This window comes from Crotalus tigris, unplaced genomic scaffold, assembly GCF_016545835.1.
Source record: "Crotalus tigris isolate CLP2741 ecotype Arizona unplaced genomic scaffold, ASM1654583v1 scf7180000017543.2237141, whole genome shotgun sequence".
In the NCBI taxonomy this organism is placed as follows: Eukaryota; Metazoa; Chordata; class Lepidosauria; order Squamata; family Viperidae; genus Crotalus; species Crotalus tigris.
In genome coordinates this window covers 847,529-871,701 of record NW_024096463.1, presented here as the reverse complement: position 1 = coordinate 871,701, position 24,173 = coordinate 847,529, and the positions used below count along the sequence as shown (strand labels likewise).

General features: G+C 42.6%; 1 protein-coding gene across 4 annotated transcripts in view; it reads left to right on the top strand.

The window, feature by feature from the left end:
- The window catches only part of MID1 (midline 1), a 422,175-nt gene that overhangs the window by 111,890 nt on the left and 286,112 nt on the right, over positions 1–24,173 (top strand). Inside the window, exon 2 of one of the 4 annotated variants that reach the window (XM_039319721.1) lies at positions 6,513–6,646. The exons of the other annotated variants lie outside the window; for them this stretch is intronic. The gene's annotated coding sequence lies outside the window, so the exon portion shown is untranslated. The remainder of the gene's footprint in view (positions 1–6,512; positions 6,647–24,173) is intronic. 4 annotated transcript variants of the gene reach the window in all.

Below are 24,173 nucleotides of genomic sequence, written 5' to 3'. Positions count from 1 at the left end.
GGACTAATGGCTGTTAGTCCTCAACTGATTCCAAATCGTCCTCTTTTCTACTGGAGCTTGTGACTGCAGCTCCGTTGACTGCATAGATCCTTGTGAGTGAAGCTTTTTTGTTGCAACCAGGATCGTTCTAAAGAACTCTACCAGCTAATCTTTCTTTGGAGCTGCGGCTGCAGCTCTGATGTTTATTTAAGTTTGTTGCCTTTTTTTGCCTAAATTGATTTGGGACCTGCGATTGTTCCTCTTGCGGACTGCAGTGCGCCAAATGGCCACCGCCGATCAGCTGTTAGGTGGCTGATCAGAGGGCCGGGAATACTCTGTTTACCGTTTTTCTCTGGTTTTTCTCTTGCTTAATTGCTGGTCTGGGACGAGGACTTTTTCCAGAGCAAAGGGGAGTTCATTCTGTGCGAGTCTTTTGCTCCCCCCAAAACAGGAGCTTTCCAAATCGAGGGGGGGAGTAGCCTCCTTCTCCACGCATGGCCACCATCTTGGACCATGTGGTCCTCAACTCGACTTCACTCCATTGTTCAAGCAAATACTGGAGGAAGGGACTCCTTCCTCAAAATATGTCCTTTTTTTAAAAAAGGGGTTTGCTTGAAGGAGGTGAATTGAGTTAAGCAGTCTGGGGAGAGTAGATTCAAGGCCCACCATCGACAAGCAGGCCGCCATTTTGGGGACGGCCGCCATCTTGTTAGCCAGATAGGCTCACCTCTTACCTCGAGGCCTGATACCTCCAGGTGTACCTAACTCCTTCAAGACACAGTTTGCAATCTGATTCTTGGTTTAACTTAAACCTTATTTAATTCAGGAACTCTCATGCAATCATCATAGGCCTCAATAACATTGCAGATACACTACCTTTACACACTGTCGTTACTGGTCCCTTTTAGGCCTGGTGTCTCTGCCCTCGCCCTGCTCATACCATACTCTGCATGATTTTGCGCTTCCAAAAGTACCAATAGACTTATCTGGATTCCAGGCGTCCCCTATCGTGCGCCTGTTCTTATCCACAACAGCCCTAGCTGGATTCCAGGCGTCCCCTGTCGTGCGTCTGTTCTTATCCACGCAAGTTATAGCTGGGTTCCAGGCATCCCCAATAGTGCGCCTGTTCTTATCCATGCTGCTGAGTTACCTGGGTTCCAGGCATCCCCAATAGTGCATCTGTCCTTACCCAGTGTGTAATACTCTCTGATACCAGGGGTACCCCATCGTGTTCCTGTGCTATCAGAGAATAGAGGATTCCATACCTTCCTCAAAGGGTGTTTTGCCGACATCATCGGCTCTAACGAATCCTAATTCATCTGGTCTGGAGGGCTCTGAAAGGACTGTGCTCAAGACCAAGGTCAGAACTACCACCAAGATCTCCAAGAGAGCTGAACAGCAGGCCAGCTGGAGACACCAATCCCTAGAAAAGGAATTTTCAAGGGCACAGAAAATAGACAGATTAGAAACCTCTCAGGCTGAGGGGTCAACCTTTGACCTAATCCCTGGGGCCCCCAACCTCTCCCCTGGGAATATGGACAACAGGGGAACCTTTACATTCCCCTGAATTCTCCCTATTCCCCAACCCACGACTACACGGGTTCAACACGGGACCCCTGAGATTTCTTTCACTCCTACTGCAGCCGGGCTCCGGACTAATGTGCCTGTTCTTCTCCCTACGGAGGACTGTCTGGCCTCATTGATTGCGCAAGCGGTAGACCACGCTCTTGAAGCCAGACCACAAGCTTCTGGACCAGTGGCCGTCACTCATCTCCCTACCCATCAACCAGTTCCTGAAACCTATTACGCTCCTTCTTCCCCATCTGGGTCCACATGTTTGAGGGCTCATCCCTTCATGAACATGACATTGAACAGGGGATCCCAATGTCTGAGGAGGAGGAGCCTCTTATAGAAGCTCCCTCATTCAGCGGCCTCTTCAATCCTTCCTTCTTTGTCACTCTACTCCGCAAGGCTACCTCCACGGCCCATCTCAGGCATGAGCTTTCCTCAACAGCAACCACTGTTTCCCCTGACTCGGAGGTGGATCCTAATTTCACTGAACCGGTGGCAGCTCAACACCGCATCCCATGTCCCCCCCCCATGTTCCTGAATGCAGTACGAAAACAGTGGACATCTCTGGCCTCCCTTCCTCTCCCAGGTAGTACTGATAAAAAGTTATTACAACATGGCCAAGGACCTGGAGGAGGCCCTAGAAGTGCCCATGGTGGGTGAGCTATTCGGCCCCTAATATCTCCTACCGCATCCCCGGAGATGTATCTGAGGATCTCAAGGCTGAGGACTGTAAATGCGAACTTGCCTATCGCAGAACGCATCAAGCGGCTGCATGGGCTATGAGAGGGTCACTTCTGCATTCTTCTTTAATAGATCTGCCCTTCACGGGCTCAGGCAGCTCCAGGCCCATATTCCAGCAGAGGATACCCGCAACCACCAGGATCTTAGCAAGATGGTGGCAGCCTCCGAGTATGTGACAGATGCCACTCTCCAAACTCCCAGATTTTCCTCCAGAGCTATGGCGTCCAGCGTCACTGGTCGCCGTATGCTGTGGTTGAAGCACTGAACGCCGATGCCAAGTGTAAGTGGCATCTATCGGCAGTTCCATATCAGGGAAGAAAATTGTTTGGGGACGCGTCGAATCCTTGTCTCACTGAGAATAACGATAAGTGCAAGGCCCTTAATCACCTCCTTAGGAAATCGGACAAACGGACGAACTATTACCCGCGAAGGCGGTTCTTTCGTGCAGGGGCTAGGTATGACTACACTCAATCCATCCGTTCCTTTCCAGCCAGGCAGGACAGACAGGAGAGACAGCCTGACAGACAGGCGGCCAGGCCTAGACAGCAGTTTCAGGGCAAGCGGCTTTTTCACGGGAACGGCTGACTGTCCTGCCGCTCCAGATAACTCTCCTGTGGTCCCCCCCATAGGGGGCAGATTCTCTCTCCTTGTCCACCAGTGGGAGGCCTTCACCACAGTCACGTGGGTACTAAACACCGTACGTCACGGCCTGTTATAGAGTTCATTTCCATCTCCCCCAAAAACATACGGGCCATAGAACCGGTGCCGGCGGACCGGAGAGGTCGGGGATTTTCTTCCATCCTCTTTGCAGTTCCAAAGACGTCAAGGGGATGGAGAGCCTTTTTAGATATCAAGGGCTTGAATTTTCATCTTACGTAACGCAATTCAAGATGCAAACACTCCACTCCATCTTGGGAACTGTAAGAAAAGGGACTTCCTGATGTTTATCGACCTCATGGAGGCGTACCTTCATGTCCCCATCTCTCTGACCCATCGTCGTTTTTTCTACGGTTTGCATACAAAAGGCGTCACTTTCCATACAGGACACTCTCATTTGATCTACCATCGGCTTCCAGAGTATTCACCAAGACCCTGGCAGTTCTGGCAGCCCACTTAAGGAAGGTGCTAATCAGAGTCCAATGTTACTTGGACGACATATTAATCCAGTTGTCGTCAACCCAGTCCGCCATTACGGACCTCGTACTGGTAGTAAGGCTGACCCAGGATCATGAGTCCTCAGTAAACTTTCCCAAGATTCATATGGTTCCCACAACAAGGCTGTTACACCTCGGGACCACCATAGACACGACGGGGTGCTGGGTGTATTTATCCCAGGAACGCCGAGACAGCACAGGGGAGTGCAGGGGATGGACAGTAACGTTGGTCAGTCTCTCCCAATAGTTAAGGAAGAGGATGTCGGCCATAGCGATCGTCCCATGGTCCAGGCTCCACTCTAGCGAACTGCAATGGTTCAGGCTCCCTTTCCACTGGCAGAACCTTAGTGCCTCTCAACGAAGGGTGGGACACTCCCACCCCAGGTATTGCGCTCCCTCACGGGGTGGCTATCTCTTGCCATGCCCAGAGGGTCAGGCTTCAAGGAGCCAGATAGCATAGTACTAATGACTGACACCAGCCTGTTCGGCTGGAGAGCGCATCTTCGATCATAGTGGGCACAGGGTCGTTGGTCCCGCTCAGATCTTCGGCACAACATAAATCGGCTCAAACTATGGGTCATACATCTAGCCTCCGCTATTTTCACAGCCCGGTTATAAGGTGTCACGTACTGATCCTCACGGACAACGCGGATGCCAAGGCCCATGTAAACCGACCAAGGGGCACCCAATCTCGGATCCTTTTGATCGAGTTGTTCTTACTGGGATCCTGGGCAGAACACAATCTGGCCTCTACTAGAGCTGATCGTATTTCGGGGCAGGTGAACACTCAGGCCGATTTTTGAGCAAGGCAACGGTAGATCACTCGGAATGGCATCTCCACCCGAGGGTCTTCAGAGATATCTGTCACTGTTTCGGCCTTCCACCTTTGGACCTCTTTGCATTCCCGGCCAACACTCAGTTGCCCCGGTTCTTATCCCGGTCCCTATCTCCAGGGGCAGATCAGACGGATGCTCTTCGGAGCCATGGCCGCAGGGTCTGCTTTAAGCCTTCTCCCCTCTCCTCCCAGCGGCCAGACCCAAGTTTCTTCGGGAGTGAGCAGAGATTCTCCTGAGGGCCCCTCATTGGTCAAGGAGGCCTTAGTACATTGATCTGGGAGCCTTACAGATCCATGGTGGATTACTCCGGACTAGGTCTCTCTCAGCAAGGGGCTATACTCCATCCGGACCCCAATGGCTCCAGTTAGCTGCCTGGCGCTTGAGTGCTCAATCCTGACACAGGAGCTTTGCTCGCCAGGGATCATTACTGCAATCCAGGCCTCTCATCGCCCTTCCATAAACCATATGTACGAGGCCACGTGGAAGAACTTTCGATCATGGTGCTCAGGTCGACATTTGTTGCTCTTGGAACTCACGGTTCCCCATATCCTGGCCTACCTGTTAGACCAGTGGTTCTCAACCTGTGGGTCGGAACCCCATTTGGGGTCGAACGACCATTTCACGGGGGTCGCCAAACAAGGCTGTCCGCCATTTTTCCCCCTTTTCTTTGGCCATGCCCCTGGTACCCGATGATGTATAAGTGGTTGGGGGTCACCACAACATGGGGAGCTGTATTATTGGGTCGCGGCATTAGAAAGGTTGAGAACCACTGTGTTAGATGGTCTGGAGAGGGGCTTGGTCCCAAACATTTTGCGCAAACAGATAGCTGTTCTTTCCACAGTCTTCACCTGTGACTCCGGGGGGTCATTGGGGCATCACACATTACTCCGCTCATTCCTTACAGGGGCCGCTAACATCAGATCCCATACTGCACTCAGGTACCTGTCATGGGAGTTATCGGGTCCTTCGGACTCTTACCAAATCGCCCTTGAGCCCCTAAGATGTGTGACATTCATTACTTGTCCCACACGGTGGCATTCCTGGAGGCAATCATGTCGGCACGACATATTTCTAATTTGGCAACACTCTTAACCCGGGATGACCTGTGCATTTTCCACCAGGATCAGGTGGTCCTTCGACTCGACCCTGCTTTCATCCTGAAGGTCAATTCTGTATTCCATAGATCCCGGGAAATGGTGCTGCCGGACTTTTGTCTTATCCCGTCGCATGCTCCAGAATGGCAATGACATAGTTTGAGAGTCCACAGGACACTGCGGTACTACATTTTGTGGACAGCAGCGTTCTGCAAATCAGAGGTCCTCTTTGTATCCTTCTATTCTTACTCCAGGGATCGGAAGGTGTCCTCTTCCACAATTGGCAGATGGATTAGGGCGTGTATAGCCGGGATGTATAAAGCTGGATCATTGCCGGTTCTATGACGGGTTACAGCCCACTCCATACGGAGTGCAGCTACTTCTGCGACCTGGGTCACCCGGGCATCCATTGAGGATGTTTGCAGGGCGGCCACTTAGATTTCACCCTCTCCTTTCATACGGCACTATAAAATGATAGGTTTGCCTCGGCAGAGGATTCCTTCAGTAGGAGGGTTCTACAACAGGTCATACATCAAAGTGCCACACCGGACCAGTCTATTTCCCACTCTCAGGGACAATAGGCTTTGATATGTCCCATTGGTGGATTCTCCATCTCCAGTGCTGGAAAAGGGGCGTTGTTTTACCTGAATGCCTTTTCTCAGCACGGAGATGGAGAATCCACTCCCACCTTTGTAGGTCATCTAGGCCTAGGGTTAGTTTTAGTTTAGTGAGCCACAACGTCTTGCTGTCAGTCAATGGCTACGCTCGCATCAAGACTGGGATCTCTATGATCCAGGACGGGCGTGGCAACTTTGGCTGACTTGATCTGATTGGGCAGGAATACATTCTAAACCCATTGGTAGATTCTTCATCTCCGTGCTGAGAAAAGGCGTTCAGGTAAGACAACACCCCTTTTCATCAATACAGTAAAGAAGCAATGGGCTAGTCTTAGTGCTCCCCCTGCTCCAGGGGCTGCTGATAAAAAACTTTTCAATGTGGCCCCGTCACTGTCGGATTTATTAGAGGTACTGGCGGTAGACAAATCATTCTCCTATCTTCTCTCCCTCCACCATACCAGGTGATATAGTGGAGGCATTGAAGCCAGAGGAAAGGAAATAAGAATTTTCTTTTCACAGGTCACATCAGGCATCCGGATGGGCAGTGAAGACTTCCACTTCAGCGTCCTTCTTTTCCAGGTCTTCTATCATTTGGCTTCGGGAGCTTCAAGCCATGATTCCCCAGGAACAGATGCGGGCCCACCAGATCTTGGGTAAGTTACTTGCTATGGCAGAGTACACGGCAGATGCCACCCTTCACGCAGCCAGATTTTCGGCCAGGCAATAGCCGCAAACGTATCAACTCACAGGTTGCTCTGGCTGAAACAATTGCGTGCAGATTTAAAGTCCAAATGGCATCTGGCCACTGCATCTTACCCTGGGGGTCATCTATTTGGGGAAGCTCTCGATCCCTACTTGGTAGAGAATCGGGACAAGAAGAATGTATTAGTGCACCAGGCTAGATGGGCGGACAGGAAAGCTACTCCATATTATCGGAAGCAAACCTTTCGCGCTACTTCAGGGATGGAGTGGTCACAACCACCCCACTCTTTCCCCCCCAGGGGCGAGCGTCAATGGAACCGCTTTGGGGCCAGGCCCAGGCAGTAGGTTCAATCAAAGCGGCCCTTTTGAGCCATGGGGGGGCGTCCCTTTAGGAGGAATAAATGACTCCAGGGAGGGTCCCCCCATAGGTGGCAGGTTTTCCCTCTTCATTCACAGCTGGGAAGCCACCACCACAGACCTTTGGATTCTATCCACCATAGAACACGGTCTGTCACTGGAGTTCCTATCCAGACCACCAGATCGGTTAATCCAATGTCCAGTTTCCTTAAACCCAACCAAGAATAACCTCATGAACGAGACGATAAATCATCTTTTGGACATAAAGACCGTAGAGCCGGTCCCGACCGAACAGATAGGGAAGGGTTTTTACTCTATTCTCTTGGTAGTGCCGAAGGCCTCGGGAGGATGGACAGCCATTCTCAATCTAAAAAGGCTAAATACTTACCTACTGTACAAAAAGTTCAAGATGCAGACTCTACAATCCATCCTGGCCAGCATCAGGAGGCACGACTTCCTGACGTCAATAGACCTCACAGAAGCATATCTATACGTACCAATCTTTCTCCAACATTGCAGTTTTCTCAGATTTTGTTACAACTCCTGTCATTATCAGTACAGAGCTCTACCATTTGGTCTGTCATCCACTTTGAGGGTGTTCACAAAGATCTTGACGGTTCTAGCTGCACACCTGAGACTGGTTCCAATACGGATCCAATGTTATCTGGATGACATTCTCATACAGTCTTTGTCAGTTCAGACAGCAAGGGTGGATGTAGCACTCACCATCGAAGTACTTCAGAACCACGGGTTCTCTGTGAACTTCCTCAAGAGCCAGTTGGTTCCCTCTACTCGTCTTCTCCATTTGGGGGCAGTCATAGATATGGAACAGTGCATGGTCTACCTGTCTCTGGACCGCCAGGTCAGTCTCAGGTCACTGGTACGTCAGGTTCAACACGACCGTGTGGTTTCCCTGATGACCCTCTCCCAACTATTAGGGAAAATGATCTCGTGCATCTCCATAGTGCCTTGGGTGAGACTGCACTCCAGAGCTCTGCAGTGATTCCCCTTTCAAAGGTGGAAACTCACATCTTCCAACAGGAAAGTGAGGGTGCCACCCCTAATTTTGAAGTGTCTCTGCTGGTGGACTTCCCAGACGATAGCCGGAGGTGCACATTTCAAGGAACCGGCCCGACTCACTCTCACCACCGCCAGACTCTTTGGTTGGGGAGCTCATCTCCAATCTCAGTTGGCTCAGGGACGGTGGTCCCCATGAGACCTGAAGCACAACATAAACTGGCTGGAGCTCAGAGCCATACATCTAGCTTTACGACACTTCAGACACAGGGTGAAAGGGCAGCACATTCTAGTCCTCACAGACAACATAGTGGCAAAAGCCCATGTGAACCAGCAGGGAGGCAACCAGTCCCAGTCTCTCATGACAGAAGCCAGGCTACTATGCTTCTGGGCAGAGACCAACTTCTCTTCCATCAAGGCGGCTTACATTTCAGGGCAGACAAATAGACAGGCGGATGCCTTGAGCAGAGCAACGATAGACCATTCGGAGTGGCATCTGCTTCCAGCTCTATTCCCAGAGATAGAGAGGTTTGGGCGCCCGGCTCTGGACCTGTTCACGTCTCCGGAGAATTCACAACTCCCGCAGTTCTCTCATTTCCCATCTCCAGGGCGGAAGGAGTGAATGCACTTCGCAGTCCTTGGCCCAGGGGTCTACTATACACCTTTCCCCCTCTTCCGCTAATGCCGGCGGTCATACGCAAAATATTGCAAGAGAGGGCAGAATTCATCCTCATTGCTCCACACTGGCCAGGGCGTCCATGGTTTGCCAACCTTGTGAGCCTTTCCATCTCGTCCCCGTGGAGGATCCCTCCGGATTGCATTGTGCTCAGCCAGGGGGCTCTTCAACACCCAGACCCGCAATGGCTCTAGCTAGCTGCCTGGCACTTGAGCGGCAACGCCTGACTCAGGAGTCTTACCCACCAAGGGTGATAAACATGATTCAGGCCTCCAGGCGCCAGTCTATCAACAGAATTTATGATTCTACTTGGAGGAACTTTTCCGCCTGGTATACCAGGAATAAAATTGGCATGTCATCTGTCACTGTCCCAAACATTTTGGAATATTTGCTGGAGGGGCTTGACAAAGGTCTTTTGCCGAATACCATCAAGAGACAAGTAGCAGCTCTAGCTACAGTACTGACGTGACGATTCTTCCTCCCTAGCACATCACCCGATGATTCTCTCCTTCATTAAGGGAGTGACCAACACAAAGCCACCCACAGTCCATCAATACCCCTCATGGGAACTTTCATGTGTTTTACAGGCTCTTACTATGCCACTGTTCGAGCCACTTACGAGTTGTGAATTGAGTTTTTTGTCAATGAAAGTGGCCTTTTTAGTGGCAGTAACATCAGCCAGACACATTTCTGAGCTGGCAGCACTCTCTGTCAGGAAGGACCTGTGTGTTTTTCGTGATGACTGTGTAGTCCTTAGAACGGACCCAACATTCGTTCCTAAGGTAAACTCCTTGTTCCATCAGTCACAAGAACTCATACTACCGAGTTTTTGTCCCCGTCCAACTCACGACCTGGAGCACCAGTGGCACTCCTTGGATGTGCACAGAGCGTCGAAATGATACATCGAGCGGACCTCTGCCTTCCGCAAATCAGAGACGCTTTTCATTTCCTTCCAGCCCTCTTCCATGGGGCAGAAGGTCTCTTCGACCACCATTGGTAGATGGATCAAGGCCTGTATAGCGAAGGGTTACCAATCCCAGTTCTTGTCCATTCCTCACCGTATCACTGCTCATTTCACCTGCAGTGTGGCAACATCAGCGGCTTGGGCGACTCAAGCGCCCATTGGTGAGATTTGTAGGGCGGTGACTTGGTCGTCTCCCTCCCCATTTATTAGACATTACAAGATCGATCAGTTTGCCTCCGCTGATGCCTCTTTTGGCTGGAGGGTGCTACAATGTGTGGTGCCATTTGGAGGGACACATGCCCTGACTGTTTCCCCCCCATAGGGACAGTGTAGGCTTTGGTATGTCCCAATCCATAGATTATCCATCCTTGTGCTGGAGAAGGGGCGTTGTCTTACCTGAATGCCTTTTCTCAGCATGAGGATGGATAATCCACTCCCACCCCTTTGGTGCCTGTCAGGTCCTGTGTCAGGGGTAGGGGAACCAATGCGTCGGACTTTGTCTGGTGCTTCGCCTTCATCGGAACTGGGACAGCCCAGCCCAGCAGGAGGCGTGACTAACTCTCAGACTTAGTCTATTGGGTAGAAGGGACTACAGGAAACCCCAATCCGTGGATTATCCATCATCATGCTGAGAAAAAATGTTCAGGTAAGACAACGCCCCATCTTTTTTCCAGACGCCAGTTAGTCTTTTATCCAATTAAAAAGCGAAAAAAGATAGATAAAGTACTGAGTCTCTATAATAGGAACTTTTTGGGAACCCCCCAAGTCTCAAAAAATAAAAACCCAATTATTTAATTATTAAAATTATATATTCTATTTTTTTGTTCCAAAGCTTAGATTACCAAGGTATGCAAACGCCGCTGTATTAAGAGCAGGGAAGAAGTTTCAGGAGGCTTTCACAGGAAGGTAGTTAGGGTAAAAGAAAGGTAAGGAAGGATCTCACCCAGATCTTCCACGATAGTTCGTTCTGCTTAGTAGTACTTTTGGGTTTCAGCTGGTACCGCTAGGTGATCGGCCAGGTTAATGGCCAATCTTTTCTTTGTCGATCCAAAGGAGCTGCCTCAGATCAAACCATCCTTCTGTGATCAAATGAGGGTCCTCCTCAACGGTGGTCGTCCCTCCAGGGTGACTTTCGACTCTTTCCAGGATCTTTCGACAAAGGAAAACCGGATGCCGCAATCCGGAACCAGAAGCCTCAAATCTTTAGCAGTTAATGTGCGTCTTTTTTTCTCAACAGATTTCTTGCGACCCTGTTAACTATTTGCAACAAAACATTTAATATTTCTGTGATCATGCCCAATATCTTAGCAATTTCAAGAGTGTTGCATCTCTTTGAAAGACTTTTTACAATGTTTGACTTTTCAGAGCCAGTTAAATCTCTTTTTTGGCCCATTTTGCCTGAGGAAAAGAAGCTGCCTAATAATTATGCACACCTCTCTTCACCCTATTTTGTCTTTTTTCCCCTGTAAAAGCTTCATTGGAATTATTTCGCTGTCTTGGAAAAGCAGCTTTTGTGTGTGTGGGAACAAAGGCATTGAACAAAAGGATAGAATAAATAATTTTAATGTTCACATTTTATTTTTTATTTACTTTGGGGTAGAAAAAATTCTTTTTTAGAGCTATACTATTATTTTATACTGGAAGATTATTTCTTTTTCCACCTTTTTCTTTAAAAGACAGAAAAAAGGGAAAAATGGTGTCTGGGAATGATTTTTTAATCTACTGAGGACATCTAGTGGCGAAAAAGTAACATTGCAACTGCTGGTTATTGTTTGGAGATGAGGTGGATTTGATCTTCAAACTATTCTTTTTTTTTTTAATTGAAAATTTTTATTTTTTAAAACATACAATCATTTATAAAAATACAACAAAATTTTAGAATAGAGAATGTTCCACCAAATCATAATCCAAAAAGCCTTTACTTTTTTACAATTCCACCAAATATGAAAGTATGTCGCATCATTATTGCCACATCTCCAACATTTGGGCTGTATGTTGGAATACATACAAGATAATTTTTTAGGATCTAAATGCCATCTATAAAACATTTTATAAAAATTTTCTCTCAAATTTTGAGCTTGTGTAAATTTAACATTTCTTATCCAAATTATCTCCCATAAATCCAATGAGATCGGCTCCTGTATATTCTGAGCCCATTTAATCATACAATCTTTAACCAATTCTGTTTCCGAATCTAACTCTAATAAAACATTATATATTCTTTTTATATGAGCCGGACCTTGGTTTTTAATCTGAATAACCAATTGTCTATCTTCTAGTGTTATTCCCTCTTTCTTGTCTACAGTCCATCTATCCATTATTTGTAAATATTGAAACCATGACTGTAGAATATTTTGCTGCCTTAATACATCTAGGGATTTCAAATGCCAATTCGAACCAGAACAAATTAACAATTCTTTGTATGAAATTTTATCAAAATTTGTCCCCTTAGAGGTTCCCTCAATTGCATGTCTGGGAATCCCCCAGATAGGTATTTTATAATTTAATCTATAATAATACTTCTTCCAAACACGAAGTAAGGCATTTCTCAAAATATGTGATTTAAAAGTCCGATCAACTTTCTTATTAAAAATTAAATATGCATGCCAACCGTATATTAAATCCCAACCTTCCAAAAAAAGAATATCCATATTTGTTAAGTTAAGCCAATCACTTAACCAAGTTAGGGCGGCTGCATCATAATATAATTTCAAATTAGGTGCCTTAAGTCCCCCTCTTTCTCGAGCATCCTGTAATATCTTAAATTTAACCCTTGGTTTCTTCCCGGCCCATATAAAATTATTGATACCCTTTTGCCATTCCTCCAAATTTGCCTCTTTTTTAAGAATAGGTATCATCTGAAACAAAAAAAGAAACTTTGGTAGAACATTCATTTTTACAGCTGAAATTCTCCCCAACAATGACAATTGCAATTTTTTCCAATCTCTTAAATCCTTTTGGACTTTTGCCCATAGTGGTTCGTAATTGTTCTTATACAATTTTCCATTTGAAGCAGTTAGATATACTCCCAAGTATTTAACCTTTTTTACCATCTGAAAACCTGTGGCTTTAATCAAACTTTCCCTTTCTTTAACTGACATATTCTTAGATAATATCTTAGTCTTATAATTATTAACTTTAAAACCAGAAACATTCCCATACTGTGTTATAAGTTCTAATAAACCATCAATCGCCTGATTCGGCTGTTCCAAAATTAAAACCAAATCATCCGCAAATGCCCGCAATTTATACTCATTCTTCCTTATCTTTACACCCTTAATTAACTTCGATTCCCGAATCTGAATCAGTAAAATTTCCAATGTTAAAACAAATAACAATGGGGATAATGGACATCCTTGTCTTGTCCCTTTTTGAATATTAAAATTCTCAGTCAATCCCCCATTTACAACAATTTGTGCAGATTGCTGCTGATATATAGCTTTAGTGCATGTAAAAAATTGTCCCCAAAATTCATTTTCTCTACCAAAGAAAATAAAAATTGCCAGTCCAATTGATCAAAAGCTTTTTCAGCGTCCAAAAAGATAAAAGCCACAGGAATCTGATTATTCTTATCCAAGTACTCAATTAAGTTAATAATTTGTCTAACATTATGTTTCATATATCTCCCTGTTATAAATCCTGCTTGATCACTATGAATCAAGTCTTTCATAACCTGCATTAATCTATTTGCCAAAATTTTTGTAAAGATCTTATAATCAACATTCAATAATGAAATTGGCCTATAATTCTTAGGCTCTGTAAGATCCTGATCTTCCTTCGGAATCAGTGATATAAAGGCTCTTTTCCAAGAAGGAGGAACTTGCATACCCAACAAAATACTATTAAAGAGTTCCTTTAATGGCTCTATCATTTCTTCAGATAAGATCTTATAATACCTAGAAGTCAGTCCATCTGTTCCAGGAGACTTTCCAACCTTTAACTGCTTAATAGCTAAGCCAATTTCCTCCACAGTAATTGAACTATTCATCCCATTTTGTTGTTCCTCTGAAAGTCTAGGAAAATGTACTGATTGTAAATATTTATCTATATCCAAACCCCTTATATTATCACTTGAATATAATTTTGTGTAAAAGTCCAAAAAGCTTTTTCTAATCAAATCTTGCTGAAAAACCTCAGTACCTTTATATTTTACTTTCTCTATAATTCTAGCTTTCTGTTTCTTTCGTAACTGATAAGCCAACCACCTCCCAGGCTTATTCGCATTGCAAAAAGTATTATGTCTCATGTACGACAGATTGGTAGCCACCTGATCTGCCATCAACATGTTAAATTGTTCCTTAAGCATCTTTATAGATACCTTTAAATTATTATCAGTAGGGTTAAGAACCAACTCTTGTTCTTTTGATTTGATCTCTTCTTCTATTTCTCTACGTCTTTGTGACCCTTTTTCCCTAAAAACTTTATTCAATTGAATCAAAATTCCCCTCATATATGCTTTACTAGCGTCCCACACCATAGACATCGATGTTCCCTTATTCATATTTATAGTAAAAAAGTCCTTTAAATGTTCTTTACACTTTTGTACGAACTCCTCCCGATTAAATAAGTTCTCATTCAATCTCCAGGATCTTCTATTCCCGTCTTCCGAATATAACTCCATCCACACGGACTATGATCTGACAATGTTCTAGGAAAAATTTTCACCTTCCTCACTCTAGGGAGGAAGTCACTAGTAATTAAAAAAAAATCAATCCTTGAAAATGACTGGTGTCTATCAGAATAAAAGGTAAAGTCTCTATCACTTGTATTCCTTTCTCGCCAAATATCAATAAGCTCCAGTTCTTCCTTCAAATCAAAGAAAGTCATAGGTAGTTTAGTTTGAATAAAAGTTTTAGAGGAACTTCTTTTGTCTATAGTTGGGTCTAAAACCCCATTCCAGTCACCCATCAAAATTACCGATTTATAATCCAACTGAGATATCTTGCCATGCAGCAACTTATAAAATTGTTTCTGTTGTTGATTGGGAGCATATAGTCCAACAATAAGAACCTTTCGGCCTTGTAATAATAATTCCACAAAAAGATATCTTCCTTCAGAATCAGCCTCAATTAGTTTAGCTGAAAAAGTTTTCTTCACATAAATTACCACTCCCCCTTTTTTCCCAGGGGCTGGAGCAGTAAAATGTGTGCCCAGACGGGAATTCATCAAGAATTTAGAATCCTTTAAAGTTATATGAGTCTCCTGCAAACATATCAAATCATTATTATGTTGTTTCAAATAATGGAAAATCTTTCTTCGTTTCTGGGGCACGTTTAAGCCATTAACATTCCAGGTCAGGAACCTGACCATCTCCACCGGCCTGGAGCCTCTGGAGCATGGCCTGCAGATCTGCTGTCGAAGATCTTTTTGGTCTTGCCCCTCCCACAGGCTCTGTAACAACCAAACTTTCACCACTCTTCTGCAACTGCTCTTTTTCTTTACGTTTATGGGCAGCTCGTGTCATCCTTTGCTCTTTTATGTCAGAATTCGGTGCAGCTTGTTCCATAACCATCATTGATGAGGCTCCTGCCATAAGAGACTCTTCCGTCATCCTTATTTGTGGAGGTGGTGACAATCTTGCTTTTAAGATAGACTGATAAAAATCTCTTGCTTTGGAAACAGTAGTTAATCTGTGACGTATCCCTTCATAATTTACTATTATTCCTCTTGGAATCTCCCATCTGAACTGAATTTGACGATGTTTCAACTCATCAGACAAGAAAGTAAAATCTTTTCTGGCTCTTAAAATTTTTGGAGGTATCTCTTTTAAAATTATCACGTCTTGATCAGCAATTTGAAACTTTTGTTTGTAAAAAGCCTGTATAATTTCATTACGGATAGATCTTCTAGAAAAATAAATAACCACATCTCTTGGTAGATTTCTCTGTCTAGCAACCCGTGAATTAACTCTAAAAATTTTTTCTATCTCATTCTCAATTATTTCAGGCCGCCAACCAATATTAGGAGCAATATCTTTCACAATAAGCATCTTTAAGTCTTCCTGAGGGTTCTCCCTCAGGCCTCTGATACGCAATGCGTGTTCCATCTCCCTATATTGTGAAATGATTTGTTCATCCTGTGTAATTTCTATCTTGTTCTCTACCTCCTGCATTCTAAATTCCATCCTTGATGCATTTTCAGTAATCTTTTCCATCTGGTCATCAATCCTTTCTATGTGCAGGGCTAGGCCCTGAAAGGCCAGAAGGATATGGTCTCTTACTTGTTTATTCTTTTTCTCCAATAATTCTTCTGTATTAGCCCTCTCTGCAATTATAAGATCTTTTACCTCCTCCTTAATATCCAAGGCATGCTGTTTTAAAGCATCTTGTAAATCATTAAGAGAAATTGCAGGAGGAGGAGGAGAAGGTGGAGGTGATTTTGGTTTCTGAGATGCAGGCTGAGGCATTGGAGAAGAAATAGGAACCTTAGGGGCGGGAGGCAGACGTTTTGAAGCCATTTTCTTAAGTTCCAAGAAGAAAGATTCTTATTGAAAAAAAAAAGGGCACAGTTCTTTTAAGTATTCTTAAAAAAAAGAGAAAAAAAAATAGAGAAAAAAAGAGGAAAGAATAAAAGCCAAATTCTTACTTCTGTATTTAAAGAGTTAATCTGTATCCAGGTTTTACTCTGTAATGCAAATCAGGCAAGAAAGACGATCGCCATTTTACTTTTCACTTTCCCTTTCTTCTAAAGGGAAAGTGAACAAAAGAAAAGGAAGAGGAAACTTGCTGAAGTTAAAGGCACCATCAAACTTGAGCACAGTCTCTCCTGGTCTGCTCCGTCTGCTTTCAAATACTCACAAGCAGCTGGAAAAAAAAGCAGATGTGGAAGCGGCAACTTGCTTCATCCCAAAAGCTTCGGAATGAAGTCTCCCTGGAATGCGGAGTTGCTCAGGCTCCGAGAGAGCTCTACCCTCCGATCCCCAAAATAACAGGGATCCAGGGGAGCTCTTACCTCTACCTGAGAGCTCTCCTCCTCCCTTTTTCCCAGGGAGGAGATTCAAGCCGCGGGACAGCTGATTGTCAAAGTCCCGCGGCTTTTACACGCACCAGGAACGGGCGGCTTTGTAAAACGCCGCCATTCGTCATCGCTGGAACCACCGGAAGTTCTATCTTCAAACTATTATTGAAGAGAAAAGATAAGCTGATACAGCTGTGGGAATTGTGGGTGTGGATATTACTTAACTTTTATTAAATACAGCTTCTACTAAAAGAAAAAAGGGACTCTCTTCAATTACTATTAAAATTGAGAAATCTCATTCTCAATTAAACTGTAAACTTATATTGGAAAAGATTTATGAGGCTACTGAAGAAATATGCGCTAAAATGAAAGAGATTACTACAGAATTAAGAGCCAGAAGCCTTACCCCAAATGCTCAAACTGACTTTCAGACTGCACCTGACCATTCTATAAATCAAAATACACCAGAAGAGGAATCAATGGAAATTAAAGAGGAATTTATTTTACCTTACAAACACTTCATCTACATTTTTGATGATCAGAAGAACCAAGGACTGAGATTTGAACCTTTAAAGCAACGAGACTTTAAGGACAAGAGAAATAAATACCCAATCCAGAGGATGGTATGTTGTTTATTGACTCAAATGACATTACAAGCAACAGAAGGAAATCTATCGGCTGAAAGGGAAGCTTTGTTATGGAAACCTGCCTGGCACAAAAAGAAAGCCAGAATAAGATTGAAAAGAAACTTAAAATTATATGGGATAGATTAAAAGGCACTGTAGAACTATGGACTGATTTAAGGATTAAGATTTAGAGTTAGAAGTAAGAGAAAAATGGGTGACTACTAGAATATATATTTTAAATAGACTAAGAATGTACTTTGAGAATAATAGGTTTATTTGTATGAAAACTACTACGTAATGGAATGAAGAAAATCTTTTAGATCTGGATTAACTCAATAATTAATTGAACATGTTAAATTAGTAAGATGATGTTTTTGTGTGATAATATGGCTGTTTTTAGGCATGATAATTACTTGGATGAAATTTGAATTTTGCCTAACAGCCTGAAATGATTTAAGTTTGATATTACTTTGCTAGGTTAAAGAGATTGATTGATGGATGGATCAATCCTCTGCATGGATAAGCTACAACTCTGTTCATTGCAAAAGATGGAATTCTGTTGTTCTCATGTCAGTCTGACTGACCTGTAGTTTGTTGAATTTTCCTTTAACTATCCCATTTAAAAAAAAAAGTATTTGTTGTTTTCTAGTCATCCAGCATCTCACCAGTTTTCCAGCATTTCTAAGAGTTAATTTGTAAAGTCTGAGCTACTCCATGAAGTACTGGTAGTCCTTCATTATGGCCACAATTGGAACCAGAATTTTGGTTGCTAAATGATGCTATCTTAAGCAAGTCATCAAATGACAAACCAGATTTTTACCATGGGGATTAAGCAAATCAAATGGTCATTAAATAAATAACATAGTTATTAAGCAGATCTGACTTCCCCAATTGATTTTGCTTGTTAGACGTTGGCTGAGAAGGTTGCAAATCATAAATATGTGACTGTAAAATGCTGCAACTACTGTAAATGTGAGCCAGTTGCCAAGTGTTTGAATTGTAAGTATCTGTCCACTGGGTTGTAAGTTACAAGTTTGAGGATAGGTTGTAAGTCACTTTTTTCCCCAAGGCTGTAGTAATTTTAAATCATCATTAGATGAATTGTCATAAGTCAAGGACTACTTATATGTAAAGACGCTAAGAAAAACGACTCAGGCATGTCTTGAGCAGAGATTTGAAGCTGCTGCAGAGCTGCTTGTCATAGCTTGAGACAGCTTGAGAGTCTCTGTGTGTTTATTGGTTTTTATATACTTTTTGCATACATAGGCTTTTACATTAAATGCTGACATTTTACATTCATAAGTTTAACCTTTAGATGCTGACATAAAGTTTCTTCATTGGAAAATTCCTTCGTATAAGCAACTATTTTCTAGTAACATATTACCTGTTCAGAGACCAGGTAAAAACAAATACAGGGAGATGAAAAGCAGAAGGAACTAATCAAATACCAGACAGTTTTGCATATTGTCAAAGCAAGAATATACAGTATTTGCAGCATTGACATCGGCGTTTTTCCTCTTCATTAAGCAAACATGCCTTTAAAGCCTCAAGCTTTAAGTCTTGCTCTTCTTTGTACTCAAATATTGTAGAAACTGTGTCCCAGGTTTTATCTAAACTGTTCAGCACCAATAAAACCTTCTGGGACTTAGGGAATTTAATCCCATGTTGTTCTAAGTCCAAAAATAAACTTTGCATTTTATTTAAATGCTGTTCCACAGATTCACCTGGTTGCAAACAGGCTCTGTAAAGTTTTCTTGACAATTGCACTATGTTGCAAGCAGAAACATTCACGTTCACAGCTCTCAATTTCAACCATATCTCCTTTGCAGTCTTTAAATTTGCAACATTTAGAAATTGTTCATCACCTAAATTTAAGATGAGATAAGCCATTGCTTGATCATGCTTTTCTGATCTGCAGCTGCAAATACTTGTGGATTTTCAACAATATACCACAGCTCTTTTGCTTTCAGCAAACATTCCATTTTTGCAGCCCACACAATGTAATTCTTCTGGCCCAAATGAGGCACAGAGTTTTCCTCAAATTCCATTGCAGCCATTCTGCTAATTCTGCCTTGTTCTTATACTTTCTAAACACAGGCAATTTCTTCCAGCTTTAAATTACAATGCAGTCCTTAGTAAGCTCTGGGCCCATAACCTGTTAGAGAATTTTAATTTCTCTATTGGTGAAAAATAAATCAGAAGCTCTCACAGTTGACTGCATTTAGCTGATTCAAATAAATTTATATTTATATAAAAATATTTACAATACCATTCTTCTTTACAGCAACATAGCTTAATGAAGACTTCTTACAGAGACAGATCAGAGACAAAACTTGAGACTGGAAATCCAGCTCCTAACTCAATAACCTTTTGCACAGACTCAGTAGCACTTTCTTCACATTGGCTGACTGAATTACCACATGACTCTTCCTGTTCATGAATATTCCAACACAGGTGTAGTAGTTAACCAGGTTAAGGGTAAGGCAAACATTTTATTCATCGAAGGTGACGGTAGCCCCCCATTTACTAAGCAAGTCTCGTCCCTATAGGTTGACATGAAAGTCAAGAATGAAAGGACGAAGTTGAACAGTTACAGTAGAATTAGGAAGACTTGCAGAAAGAAATTGTGTACTTTGTCGTGCACCTTGTCGCCCTCCTACACCCCAGACACTAGGGCATGGGTCAGTGGGCCAAGATGCAGGCCAATCTTTAGCTGAAATTACTGAAACATCAGCCCCTGTATCAATTATGCCCTCAAAAGGCTTACCCTGAAAAAAAACTGTCTGACGGGGTCTCTGGGTGGTGATTAGGGTGGTTAATGCAATTACAACGGGATCCGTGGAACCAAACCCGCCATCCCCTCGATCCCTATCATGACCCCCTGCAGGGACAAAATAGGGCAAATGGAGTAATTGTGCAGGACTAGTATTGCTTGGCAAAGTCTGTGGCACGTTAGTCCATAATTGAATAAAGATGACACCTGTATAGTCAGAATCAATTACTCCAGGTATTACAAAAATTCCCTTTTTTCCCATGCTAGATCGAGGCAAAATTAATCCAACATATCCAGAAGGGAGAGGTCCAGAACGTTGTGAAGGAACTACTTGTACTTCTCCTGGAAATTTGAAACACACTTCTTGTTGGATAGTTAAATCTATCCCAGCACTCCCTCTGCAGGGGTATTATTAATTGTTTATAAAATTACTGAAGGGTCTCTGTTTGGACCGGGGCCAGAGACTGGCCTGCTTTGAAGTTTCCTGACTGGCATTCATCAGCCCAATGAAATCCCTTATTACACTTAGGGCATTTTGTTTTTGGATGCCTCCTAGCAATATTTTTAAATGGTCGGGAGGCATACCTTCCTCCCCCAGGATTTCTGCATTCCTGCTTAAAGTGTCCAATTTTACCACAATTATAACATTTCCCCTGAGGTTTCTGAGTTGTTGTAAGAGCTGCAGCTAAGAGATTAGTTTGAAAAGAAACAGTTCCTATATCCTGACATGCTTTGATCATTTCTGCTAAATCTGGTTTTGCTCCCAATCCAATGATGGCCCATTTACATTCAGAGTGGCATTTTCTTTAGCCAATTTCATAAGCAATTCAGCTTGGGCATCAGGATTATCAATTTGTCGTCTCAAGGCATCTTGCAGACGGTTAATAAAATCTGCATATGGTTCATTTGCCTTTTGACGAATCTTTGAAAATGCTTGAGATGGTTTTCCAGTTATAGGAACTTTTCCAAAAGCTTTGTAAGCACATTCAGAGGATATTTGAAGAGTAGCTATAAGCAAAACAATTTGTGCATCCACTGGAGTGTAATCACCAGAGCCATATAACTGCTCTGGGAGGTAAGTACCTCCAGAAGTTGCAGCTCTTAATGCACATTGATGTCTAAACTCACTATCCCATACCACATACTGAGTTGGTGTTAATAACATATGAGTTGTTGTTTTCCAATCTTCTGGTACCAAAATATGATTCCTCATTGTTGCTTCTAACAGACTTTGCACATAAGAACTTCCTAACCCAGTATCTCTTATACCCTTATGCAGTTCTGTTAAGATTGCATAAGAAAGTGGTCGATACTCAACTACTGGGGCTCCATTCAGATCTACCTGCCCAGTCAAATGTACAGGACAAACTGAGATCATATCTGCTATTTCCTGCATATCTCCCCTCCCTTTCACCATTTGATTTTCTAATACATGGCAGAAGATCTAGAATTCTTTTGCTCTGAAGGTGTCACATCCATCATGGAAGATATAGGAGCTGATGGAACTGGAACCTTTTCATGATCAGAACCTGGAGAGGGAGTAGAACTTAATTGTACTGCATCAGGCCCATATTTTTCCACTGCGTGGTGACATTGATGCCAACAGTGCAAAACATCCACTGAGGCTCGGGGTTCCTGATGAAGGGTGTTACCTATTCTTTCCCAATCCTTAAGTTGGAGTGTCCCCCTTTCAAGATACCAAGGACAGTTTTTTCCCTATCTCACTCACTAGCTTCCTAAGCTCCCTTTCAGGCATTGTCATGCCTGATTTGTGTAAGAGAAACGTTAACTCTCTTACATGCTTTTGCTGATGGTGAGATATATCGCAGCCCATACTTACAGTTTCAGAAATCTCGCAGGACGAGAAGACGAGAAGGTGCACCAAGAGGTCTGTTCCAGACGACTGTAAGTATGTTGGTTGCTGCTTTCCCTCGGAAGGGGATGTCCCTGTTCAGGCGCCAGTTGTAAAGATGCTAAGAAAAGACTCAGGCATGACTTGAGCAGAGATTTGAAGCTGCTGCAGAGCTGCTTCTCACAGCTTGAGACAGCTTGAGAGTCTCTGTGTGTTTATTGGTTTTTATATACTTTTTACATACATAGGCTTTTACATTGAATGCTGACATTTTACATTCATAAGTTTAACCTTTAGATGCTGACATAAAGTTTCTTCATTGGAAAATTCCTTTGTATAAGCAACTATTTTCTAGTAACATATTACCTGTTCAGAGACCAGGTAAAAACAAATACAGGAAGATGAAAAGCAGAAGGAACTAACAAAGACAGGAAGAGATAAGAGGAAACCTAAGCATATTATTTATTTAGGTAGGTGAGATATTAAGTCAAAAGGGGATGACCTTCTGGCTGCTTCATTGGGACAAAGGGTTTCAAAAGGTTATGAGGTTTATGGGGGGGAAAGCATGGCAGTTTGCTGTGCGTGCTTTTCCCCTCCACATTTATAGTTTCTTCAGTACTCCAGAACTATCCTAGAGCAGAGGTCCCCAACCCCCGGTCCTCAGCATGCCAGCAAGTGGGCCGCACAAACAAGCAAAACTGCATCCTCGGGATGCAGTCAGTATTCAAAACCATACCCCCTCTTTTCCGCGATAAACCTTTCTCCATGGCACCGGTCTCTGGTGCCCAAAAGCTTGGAGACCTCTGTCCTAGAGGTTAAAAGTTGCTCTGAGTAAAGAGGTATTCCCTATTTATGCAGTCCTTCTTTTCACAAGATCCCTTTTTTTCTGGAAAAAAAAACTGATCAAAAAGAGCTCTGCCTTTCTTTTCTTACTTATTAGTATTTTGCTATTTTCATTAAGCAACTTGTATATTAATTTATTTTATTTTGAAAATATTTTTTGATAAGCTCAGCTTATTTTAACTTTTATATCCCTGCTCTCTTCCATTTTTATTGGATTTTTGTAATATGATTTTAGTCATTTTTAATTTAGCGTTTTTTAGCCATGGGATCATTATTCTATTAAAATCCACTTTTTAAAGTCCAAAATGTTTGACTATGCCCAGTTTTAATTCCCTCAAAGTAAATAAATCTTGCAGTATATAATACATTTCCCCATCAACTTCTCCACTAATGTACCCTGTTGATTGTCCTACCTCAACACATTTGTTTGTTGATTTGTGTGTGTTTAAAAACAGCTGGATGATTCATCTAAAAAGATTTCAAAATATATCATTAATTATATATTTAACTAGTTTGTATATTTTGGTATATTGGCAAGAAGTTCTCCCACATTAATTTTGTTTGGAAGATGCTACTTTTGGAGGATGCTTTTGCTTTATTGATAAAGCAAATACTGTTTTGTGAAAAGTAACAAAAGAAAAAAAAGAAAGGATACTATGAAGAAATGTTTGATATTAAAAGAAAGAGGATATTCATTCATTTTCAGTTCTATAGAGGAATGAAGAATTTACCCCTCCCTCGTTATTTCAACAACCCCTTTTTGGGCGGGGGAGTTTTGACCGGAGAATTGCATAAAAACTTGGTTTATACTACTCTATATGAATAATCTTTCATATAATTTACAACTTTCTTAAAGTTAAACTGACTTATGTATAAACAAATCAACTGCATAGAATATGTATATTTATGCAATATTAATTAGTCCACGAATGAATACACTTGTACTTTTTCTATTTTATTTCAAAGATAATTTTTTTTAAAAAAGTACAAGATGGTGACAATGAAAATCTCTGCTTTTAGAACCAATGAAATACAAAAGGGCTTAACTATTTGGATTATGTTGTAGGTAATGCAAAAAGTTCTGTATTTATTCCAATTTCTCATAACTATGTTTTATAGAGTTTTATGTTCCCAGTTATGAAAGTAAATTGATATTTTGTAGATGACACATGCTAATTCCCAGAGTTGCCAATCTTCATTAGATCTGCTTTTATTATATCAAATTTTATTGCTTAGATTTTTCAATTTATAATTTAGTCCTTGCTTTCACAAAATATGGGGGCGAAACAACCTCAGCTTTTAGTGAGATTTTTTCCCATCCTTCTGTGTTGTTCCTTTGGATTGTACTTTCTGTCTGAGAATGTTGCTGTTGTATTTCATAGATAATAAAGGGTGGAAAAAATGCACAGACTC